The 11,233-nt window shown below is 39.1% G+C and overlaps 2 pseudogenes; both read left to right on the plus strand.

The window, feature by feature from the left end:
• The first annotated feature begins 2,423 nt into the window (after nt 1-2,423).
• LOC149201020 (3-phosphoinositide-dependent protein kinase 2 pseudogene) lies at nt 2,424-4,205 on the plus strand (annotated as a pseudogene).
• A 3,941-nt stretch (nt 4,206-8,146) lies between these two features.
• On the plus strand, nt 8,147-9,928 carry LOC149201021 (3-phosphoinositide-dependent protein kinase 2 pseudogene; annotated as a pseudogene).
• The last annotated feature ends 1,305 nt before the right edge of the window (nt 9,929-11,233 follow it).

Consider the following 11,233-nt stretch of genomic DNA (forward strand, 5'->3'; position numbering starts at 1 on the left):
TTTCTAGTGCCCTTCCTTTCCACATTTCCAGCACACCACCTTTACAGGTTTTCCTGGAGATTTAGATCTCCTTTTAGATTTAGATCTCCCACTCGGTGACTTTTTTTTTGGTTCTGGGACCATCCTCGTACAGACAAGGCATCACCATTCTGGCTCTCCATTTTTTCCATCTCATCTCCTCCATCAGCAAGGTTGATACTATTTCATCAAACTGCAAGGCAGTTGCATTGCTACCTATTGCAATACCCAGACTATCCCACAAATCTGATAGAGAACACAACAAACTAATGCACTTATCTTCATCTGAAATTTTGATATCAACAAATGATAACTGACTTACCATAGTATTAAATGCATTCAGATGCTCTATCATCGAGTCTCCATCTTTCATCCTCAGGTTATAAAGCTTTTTTTGTAGGAACAGTTTATTCACCAGAGACTTAGATTGGTACAAAGTCCCTAACTTGTCCCAAAAAGTCTTCGTTGTAACTTCCCCTGATACATTCAGAAATACTAAATCTAAGACACATAATCGTATTGTGATCTTTGTCTTCTAATCCAACTTCTTTCATTCTTCATCGGACACTCTTGTTGGTTTAGTACCTGGATCTATAGCGATCCACTGATCTTTATTCACCAACAGATCCTCCATCTTGAGTTTCCATAACTAAAAACTCTGACCATTAAATTTCTCGATCTCTATCTTTCTACTGCTTGCCATCTTCTTTCACCACCAGAATCGATCTTGCATATCTCCAACTGAACAGGGTCTACCACAGGCCTAAGCGAAACCCCTCAGCAACAAAGGCGTCCCCTTGAAGCCAAAACGGCTCCAATACCAAATGTAGGTTTCAGCCCCATAGAGAAATTACCTGCATACGAATTCTAAAACACAGAAAATAAACAATGTGAGAGAATAACACATAAAACACATATACACAGAGATTTCCCCTGGATCCCAAAACCGGGACTACTAGCTTGATTTTTCATTATGTTCCTTTCAATGCTATAATACATATTTATACATGTCGAAGCATCCAATACCATGGACCGAAAACCATCGCATCCAAAACCATGGACCGAAAACCATCATGTCCAAAACGATGTGCGAAAATCATGCACAAAACCATAGGAAGGTCCGCCCAACCTAATATAGGGTCCAAAACCAAAATTTTCTGGGGCGTTGCTTCAGACCCCATAGAGTGGGATTACCTACACCCTTCAAACCCCCTGTGACCCCCCCGGTATGTAATCGCTACAACGAAGGGGGGGCTCCGCCCCCTTTCTAACCCCTCAGTTAACTACGTGGGCTAGTCGTGGAAAGAATATAACACAACCCAACAGTTTACCATGTTCAACCTCAGCTGATTGATTCACATGGTTAGAATCATACATTGGTTGGTCATGTTATCACTGAAAATGCTATTGTCAAAAATTTTTTAGTCTAGCTTAAAGACCAGGTGTTTTCGCAGCGCCTGGATTCTGTTTAGCAGTTTCGTAGCGCTACCTGTTTGCGTGGTTTCGTAGCGTGCTACGAAATTGGGAATTGGTTCAAGTTTTCAGCGAAGGTCTAAATCCTAGCATGCCTATTGTATAGAGTTTTGTTTCCCTCCAGGGATGTTGATGAGGGCAGTGACAGTGTGTCCAAGGAGGCACCCTATGATGATGCAGCTATTGTGGGTTTGGCATCAAGTACATTAAGGGAGTTATCTTTGAAGTCTGGTTCACGGGTGATTGTGAAAGATGTACATACTAATGTGGGAGACTTGCAGGAGATTTTGTGTTGAATCCTCCAGACAAAGAATCTATTAAATTCCATAAAACATAGAGTGTTTGATATTTGGGATTGTCTTTTCACAATCTGTAACTTCTTTCACAAAACAGGGCGCCACAATGGATTGAAAGATTTGAGAAATATTTATGATAAAGTTCATATTCACACCTTGTTCAAGGATAAAGATAAGGATACTTCGGCTTTTCAATCTGAGGATGATTGATTTTTCGGTCATAAGTGACCTCTAAGGAAGATTGTCTAAAGCAGAGGTTTGACCGTTTTGTCGTTGCATTGGAAAATGTTTCCAAAGATGCGCTACTTTTCTTAAAAGACAAAGCCTTGGAACTCTTGAATTCCTTGTTTCTGTTTCACTGCAAAATATGGTACCCAAGGTTAAATGTTTTTCCTATATATTGTGCTCGGTCTTTTTCCAATGGATACCTTACACTTTGTAAAGTCACTGCTGCACAGAAAAAGATATATGGGAACTGAAAGATCTAGGACATCAAACAGCTCAGAGGATTGTTCTGGTTTCTGGTCCATTGCATTCTGTGCGAGAAATAAACCAAAATTTTCCAAATTTGGTTTCGTTTTGTTTCGGATGAAGCTTAATCAGTTAATCAAAGATGAAATTATTACGAGTTAGCGCATGGTGCCTTCAGGAAAATCCCTGATAGAAATAAATGGAGATTTAGTAAACGTCGAGAGCATTGATCTTTTCTCGTTGATGGGATTGGTTCGTGGTGAATTGTCATTGGCAGACCAAGTAGCAAGGTTAAAAGTTCTTCGAAAGGTAATGAAAATGTTACTATATACACCTGCGCCATCCGAACAGGGTTCTTTTCGTTCAAGACTTCCGTTCTATCCTCGTAAACTATCTGAGCAATCTTAGGATAAAAGTTAAATGTAATTTAATGTGGACATCATGCACTTTTAAACAAGAACGAAATTTTAGGTCGTTGGTTTGGCACCGACGTGAATCATAATACAGATGGCGCTGAAGGAGTTAGGTTTAGCCTTTTGGCTGATCTATATACGTCCACGTCCTCGGTATCATGCTAAATCGAATCCTCATGACCGTGAATGATGTTAAGGGGCACATAAGAAAGGGCCTACAATTTATTTCTCCGGAGCCTACAGAATCGAGACAATTGGATGGCGGAGAATTCAAGTAGCAGACAACAAAACCAGTGAATCTCCATCTGGCGGTTCGTTTGCAACTCGTGCCTAACCTCATGATATCTTCCAAGCAGTAAATACTTTATCTGATGTGTTTTCTCAGAAAGGGAGTTCATTTGTTCATAATATATTACAGAGAAGATCTAGGTTGCTTCCAGAAGAAACAGATGGATCCTCGGCTTTACTTAATTCACCGGTTCATATCACAGCTCTGAAATTTGAGAATTAAATTAACCAAGTTCTTCATGGCCTAAAAAAACAGAGTCTCAAGAAGCAGAATATAAGTTTGCCCATGAAGAACTATATTTCCTCTGTTACTTACAATACCTTGTTGCTGGGAGAATTCATACATCCAGCAGTTGAATGCCATGGTGCTGCACGAATAGTCAGAGGCTGTGCAATTTATATCAGAGAAACTGGAGCACTTCGCCAAATAGTGGTGACCGGAATATACTCTTTAAATGTTTTCCTTTCTGCGCCAGTTATGATTCTTTTTATTTAAATTCATATTACAGTTTCAGGTGAAGATGATTTTTAGAGTTGGAAAGGGCTATTTTGTATACAGTAAGTCGAAGGCCTTAGCTGCGCTAAATGGTATGAGGATGGAAAACTCAAACAAACTGGAAACGATCTATGGGCACTGGGTTGCACTTTGTATCAGATGCTGTCTGACATATCACCTTTTAAAGATGGCAGTGAGTGGCTCACATTCCAAAGGATCATGGAGAAAGGTTTCAAATTTCCTGAATATTTTTCTTATGAAGCACGACACCTTATTGATTGTTTGCTGGATATGGACCCATCTAAAAGATTGGCTTCTGGCCCTGAAGGGTATGCTTCTCTCAAGAGTCATCCTTTCTTCAAGAGAGTTGACTGGGATAATGTTAGGGGTATGCTGGCTCCAAAGTTAGCCCCACCATTAACTGTTGACAAGGAAGATGAAGCTGAAGATGCTGGGTGGTTTCTTTCACATGCTGGATATGGTTCTACTAATGAAGAAGCACCTCCCAAAGAGAAAGAGTTGGCCTCATCATCAGTGGCAGTAGGGAATAAGGAGCACAAGGCTAAATTTTATACTATCGATGCTTTTGACTCTAAATGGGAGAAATTTCTAGATCCAGGGGAGTTCATTGTGATGGTTTCATTGGTTAAGAAAATTCGGAAACTTTACAACAAAAAGATGCAGCTGATTCTGACAGACAAGCCGAAGTTGATATATGTAGACCCAGTCAAATTGCAAAGGGTGAGATAGTTTGGTTTGATAATCCTAAGGAGCTTAATGTCCAAGTGTTGAATTCTTCCAACTTTAAGATCTGTACTTCGAAAAAGACCACCTCATTTGAAGATTTGAAGACAGCAAGAAATACTCCAGTGACTTTATGTTCCAGTTGGGATTTATGAAGCTTTTTATTGGTTTGATGCTAATCAAGTTGGCTGTGATATGTAATGATAGAAGCAAGCTTCATCTTCTTAAAACTATTTGGGTTCCTAATAGCTGTACAAATGTCTGAAGAGATCATGAATTTAAGCAGAAAACGCTTCAAAGATATATAGGTTCTGTTTTGACATCTACAGCAGTTTCGTAGCGCGCTACGAAACTGCTGTAGAATGCTGTTTTGTGGAAAAACAATGAATTTTGATGATGAGGTCAGTTAATGGTAAAAGAAGGTCTCAAACTCAGGCAGGGATATCATACATGGGTTTCATAACAACTCAAACAGTGACAGGTGTAGGTCTTGAAGGGAAAATAAAATATTTTGTTTATTTTCATAAAGTTTTCTCAAAGGCAATTTATGACCGAGCTACTAGGGTATTGGTGGAGTTACCAGAATGTTCGGTTGATACACCTGTTGGTCCTTAAAGTATCCAGATCATATAGCATATGGTGGTTATGCGTTGTTAATTGAAGGTTCAAAGAACTCAGAGTGTGGTCTTTAAATGATGAAGAGGAATGGGAGACAGGGGACCGTGGATATAGGGTGATTAATTTTATCAATTAATAAGTTGTCTTACAGCTAGCATCCGAGACCAGCTTGCTCGGTGAATGCTCCCTTAACATATCTTAGCCATAATGAAAATCATACAGCTGTCCAGCATCCAAGAAAGCATCAACTCTACGAGGAGAATGAAATTAGTATTTTAGTTGGATTAGGATTGTGTGTAATTTTAGTTCAGCATGTTTGTAATTAATGCAGTAGTTAAAAGCATGTAGGAGTAGTTAATAGCCACCTTCGAGGCTCCCCTCATGCTGGAGGAGGAAGCTCGAGGTGTTTTAGTTTGCTTGCCTATATATGGGCCAAGGTTAGATGTAGAAAGGGTTGGATACTTAATAGAAAAAGTGTGTTGTTTTGGGCCACTGTAAGATCTTTTTTGACAGTAATAGTAAAACAGAGTTATTCTCTTCTCAAGATTCTCGAAGGATTGTCATGGTCAAATGAAGTGATGTTGTGTTATACCTTATGTTATTTTATGGTTTTGTTGTATGCAATCACTCAGAATTCATACTTATATGCTCTGACTTCCTGTGTATACAGCAAGCTATGTGTGGTGGAATATGTTTGACTTGTAATGCTAAGAGCCTTGATTTCTATGAGATCACTGTGTTTTTCTTGTCTACTTGATATTATAGACTCCATAGCCCAATGAGATATCTTTTGGTGTGTTTCCAACCAGTTATGTTTTCATAAGTAAATAAAGAGTTAGCCATCTAGTGTGTGAAGGATTTTATCAAGAGTTTTGAGAGAGCCCTCTCTGATCAAAGAGGCTAATCTTTGGTCTAAAGATAGGTTGAAATAGTTACATGAGACCATGCTTAGTTGCAGCCCTCAGTACTGGTTTTGTGATAACATTTTGGTGCGTCTGCCGGGAGCTTAAGATTGAATTTCTGAAGGTAGCAAGAGTTCAAAATGATTTTCATGGCTGCAAAACTACCTTGGCGACTCCATTGTTGAAGAATTCAAAGTTTATACATTTATGGTGATTCCACTGGAGTTATGAAAGACCCAGAAGCTGCCCTTCTTTGTTCAAGGTATGCATGCATAGATTTCTCAGGAATTCATGGTTTCCCAAACCATTTTCCCAAGGATGTTTATTTTCTAAAGAATGGTCCAAAATTTAACGGTGAAGACTTGAGTTTAACGTTGGAGCATATCTCAGATTTTTGTCATTTTGCACAGCTTCTTAGAATTAAACATGAGGATGTTTGCATAAGGTTATTTTATGATTCTTTCCAAGGGAAATGCAAACAGTGGGTTGAATGCTTGCCTGCCAAGTCCATTAAGTCATTGCCAGACTTTTGGCTTTTGTTCTTGGAGGAATGGATAGATAGGCCAGAGGTGGAAGTAAAATCTCCTTCAGTTGAAGGTTTTAAACAGTGGAATGATGATCATAATAAAGAAGAAACAAATGAATCTTTTTCTTTGTCCCTGTCCTCATATCTGGAATCTTTTGACTGCAAGTCAGAGGATAAGATGAAATTTTTTGATGAATTTTCCAAAGACATTGAGAAAGAAATTGAAGGTTTAGAAGGACAAATTCAGGAATATAATTTTCATGATCATGATCATTATTCTCAGAAATATTTTATGGCTGAGCGCAAGGAGACTATGCTGGTTCCCCTCTCTTTTACGTTTGAGGAACTGAACACTGTGGTTGAAGATCAGTTTGCACAGCTGGAAAGTGTCGAGGAAGGACAAGCTGATCATGTGTTTTGGGATCCTATAGCTGATTACATGGAAGAGTTTTATTCTCCAGTGTTTCAGCTTACCTATGAAGATCAGAGACAGTTTCAGTGGCAGCGGTCATTACATTATCACATTGGCTCTGAAATCCGATGCAGTCAAAGACATTTTCAGTGGCAGCTGTCATCTCACTATCACATTGGCGCTGAACTTCGGGACAGGCAAAGAAGTCAAATGTCAGATAAAGCAAATGACTGGCTGCATTGGAAGTTTCATATTGATTGAGCTGAGGAAAGTTTAAATGGTTAGGGTAGGTAGGTAGGTAAATTGCAAATAAGCTCAAGGTTGGCTGAGCATTTATTTTTCAGTAGCATTAGTTTCTTTCTCCTACAGTCAGGCTTGTCAAGCAAATTTCTGTTTGTTACAAATGGGTAAGGCACTGGAGCTGCGTGTTCTTAGCGCACCACAAGGGCACACTATCCCTAGTGGAGCCACTGTTATCACTGAAAATGCTATTGTCAAAAAATTTTTAGTCTAGCTTAAAGACCGGGTGTTTTCGCAGCGCCTGGATTCTGTTTAGCAGTTTCGTAGCGCTACCTGTTTGCGTGGTTTCGTAGCGTGCTACGAAATTGGGAATTGGTTCAAGTTTTCAGCGAAGGTCTAAATCCTAGCATGCCTATTGTATAGAGTTTTGCTTCCCTCCAGGGATGTTGATGAGGGCAGTGACAGTGTGTCCAAGGAGGCACCCTATGATGATGCAGCTATTGTGGGTTTGGCATCAAGTACATTAAGGGAGTTATCTTTGAAGTCTGGTTCACGGGTGATTGTGAAAGATGTACATACTAATGTGGGAGACTTGCAGGAGATTTTGTGTCGAATCCTCCAGACAAAGAATCTATTAAATTCCATAAAACATAGAGTGTTTGATATTTGGGATTGTCTTTTCACAATCTGTAACTTCTTTCACAAAACAGGGCGCCACAATGGATTGAAAGATTTGAGAAATATTTATGATAAAGTTCATATTCACACCTTGTTCAAGGATAAAGATAAGGATACTTCGGCTTTTCAATCTGAGGATGATTGATTTTTCGGTCATAAGTGACCTCTAAGGAAGATTGTCTAAAGCAGAGGTTTGACCATTTTGTCGTTGCATTGGAAAATGTTTCCAAAGATGCGCTACTTTTCTTAAAAGACAAAGCCTTGGAACTCTTGAATTCCTTGTTTCTGTTTCACTGCAAAATATGGTACCCAAGGTTAAATGTTTTTCCTATATATTGTGCTCGGTCTTTTTCCAATGGATACCTTACACTTTGTAAAGTCACTGCTGCACAGAAAAAGATATATGGGAACTGAAAGATCTAGGACATCAAACAGCTCAGAGGATTGTTCTGGTTTCTGGTCCATTGCATTCTGTGCGAGAAATAAACCAAAATTTTCCAAATTTGGTTTCGTTTTGTTTCGGATGAAGCTTAATCAGTTAATCAAAGATGAAATTATTACGAGTTAGCGCATGGTGCCTTCAGGAAAATCCCTGATAGAAATAAATGGAGATTTAGTAAACGTCGAGAGCATTGATCTTTTCTCGTTGATGGGATTGGTTCGTGGTGAATTGTCATTGGCAGACCAAGTAGCAAGGTTAAAAGTTCTTCGAAAGGTAATGAAAATGTTACTATATACACCTGCGCCATCCGAACAGGGTTCTTTTCGTTCAAGACTTCCGTTCTATCCTCGTAAACTATCTGAGCAATCTTAGGATAAAAGTTAAATGTAATTTAATGTGGACATCATGCACTTTTAAACAAGAACGAAATTTTAGGTCGTTGGTTTGGCACCGACGTGAATCATAATACAGATGGCGCTGAAGGAGTTAGGTTTAGCCTTTTGGCTGATCTATATACGTCCACGTCCTTGGTATCATGCTAAATCGAATCCTCATGACCGTGAATGATGTTAAGGGGCACATAAGAAAGGGCCTACAATTTATTTCTCCGGAGCCTACAGAATCGAGACAATTGGATGGCGGAGAATTCAAGTAGCAGACAACAAAACCAGTGAATCTCCATCTGGCGGTTCGTTTGCAACTCGTGCCTAACCTCATGATATCTTCCAAGCAGTAAATACTTTATCTGATGTGTTTTCTCAGAAAGGGAGTTCATTTGTTCATAATATATTACAGAGAAGATCTAGGTTGCTTCCAGAAGAAACAGATGGATCCTCGGCTTTAATTAATTCACCGGTTCATATCACAGCTCTGAAATTTGAGAATTAAATTAACCAAGCTCTTCATGGCCTAAAAAAACAGAGTCTCAAGAAGCAGAATATAAGTTTGCCCATGAAGAACTATATTTCCTCTGTTACTTACAATACCTTGTTGCTGGGAGAATTCATACATCCAGCAGTTGAATGCCATGGTGTTGCACGAATAGTCAGAGGCTGTGCAATTTATATCAGAGAAACTGGAGCACTTCGCCAAATAGTGGTGACCGGAATATACTCTTTAAATGTTTTCCTTTCTGCGCCAGTTATGATTCTTTTTATTTAAATTCATATTACAGTTTCAGGTGAAGATGATTTTTAGAGTTGGAAAGGGCTATTTTGTATACAGTAAGTCGAAGGCCTTAGCTGCGCTAAATGGTATGAGGATGGAAAACTCAAACAAACTGGAAACGATCTATGGGCACTGGGTTGCACTTTGTATCAGATGCTGTCTGACATATCACCTTTTAAAGATGGCAGTGAGTGGCTCACATTCCAAAGGATCATGGAGAAAGGTTTCAAATTTCCTGAATATTTTTCTTATGAAGCACGGCACCTTATTGATTGTTTGCTGGATATGGACCCATCTAAAAGATTGGCTTCTAGCCCTGAAGGGTATGCTTCTCTCAAGAGTCATCCTTTCTTCAAGAGAGTTGACTGGGATAATGTTAGGGGTATGCTGGCTCCAAAGTTAGCCCCACCATTAACTGTTGACAAGGAAGATGAAGCTGAAGATGCTGGGTGGTTTCTTTCACATGCTGGATATGGTTCTACTAATGATGAAGCACCTCCCAAAGAGAAAGAGTTGGCCTCATCATCAGTGGCAGTAGGGAATAAGGAGCACAAGGCTAAATTTTATACTATCGATGCTTTTGACTCTAAATGGGAGAAATTTCTAGATCCAGGGGAGTTCATTGTGATGGTTTCATTGGTTAAGAAAATTCGGAAACTTTACAACAAAAAGATGCAGTTGATTCTGACAGACAAGCCGAAGTTGATATATGTAGACCCAGTCAAATTGCAAAGGGTGAGATAGTTTGGTTTGATAATCCTAAGGAGCTTAATGTCCAAGTGTTGAATTCTTCCAACTTTAAGATCTGTACTTCGAAAAAGACCACCTCGTTTGAAGATTTGAAGACAGCAAGGAATACTCCAGTGACTTTATGTTCCAGTTGGGATTTATGAAGCTTTTTATTGGTTTGATGCTAATCAAGTTGGCTGTGATATGTAATGATAGAAGCAAGCTTCATCTTCTTAAAACTATTTGGGTTCCTAATAGCTGTACAAATGTCTGAAGAGATCATGAATTTAAGCAGAAAACGCTTCAAAGATATATAGGTTCTGTTTTGACATCTACAGCAGTTTCGTAGCGCGCTACGAAACTGCTGTAGAATGCTGTTTTGTGGAAAAACAATGAATTTTGATGATGAGGTCAGTTAATGGTAAAAGAAGGTCTCAAACTCAGGCAGGGAGATCATACATGGGTTTCATAACAACTCAAACAGTGACAGGTGTAGGTCTTGAAGGGAAAATAAAATATTTTGTTTATTTTCATAAAGTTTTCTCAAAGGCAATTTATGACCGAGCTACTAGGGTATTGGTGGAGTTACCAGAATGTTCGGTTGATACACCTGTTGGTCCTTAAAGTATCCAGATCATATAGCATATGGTGGTTATCCGTTGTTAATTGAAGGTTCAAAGAACTCGGAGTGTGGTCTTTAAATGATGAAGAGGAATGGGAGACAGGGGACCGTGGATATAGGGTGATTAATTTTATCAATTAATAAGTTGTCTTACAGCTAGCATCCGAGACCAGCTTGCTCGGTGAATGCTCCCTTAACATATCTTAGCCATAATGAAAATCATACAGCTGTCCAGCATCCAAGAAAGCATCAAGTCTGCGAGGAGAATGAAATTAGTATTTTAGTTGGATTAGGATTGTGTGTAATTTTAGTTCAGCATGTTTGTAATTAATGCAGTAGTTAAAAGCATGTAGGAGTAGTTAATAGCCACCTTCGAGGCTCCCCTCATGCTGGAGGAGGAAGCTCGAGGTGTTTTAGTTTGCTTGCCTATATATGGGCCAAGGTTAGATGTAGAAAGGGTTGGATACTTAATAGAAAAAGTGTGTTGTTTTGGGCCACTGTAAGATCTTTTTTGACAGTAATAGTAAAACAGAGTTATTCTCTTCTCAAGATTCTCGAAGGATTGTCATGGTCAAATGAAGTGATGTTGTGTTATACCTTATGTTATTTTATGGTTTTGTTGTATGCAATCACTCAGAATTCATACTTATATGCTCTGACTCCCTGTGTATACAGCAAGCTATGTGTGGTGGAATATG

This window comes from Pinus tabuliformis, chromosome 2_1 (assembly GCF_031772625.1).
Source record: "Pinus tabuliformis cultivar Carrire ecotype Pingquan chromosome 2_1, CPIR1, whole genome shotgun sequence".
Classification (NCBI taxonomy): Eukaryota; Viridiplantae; Streptophyta; class Pinopsida; order Pinales; family Pinaceae; genus Pinus; species Pinus tabuliformis.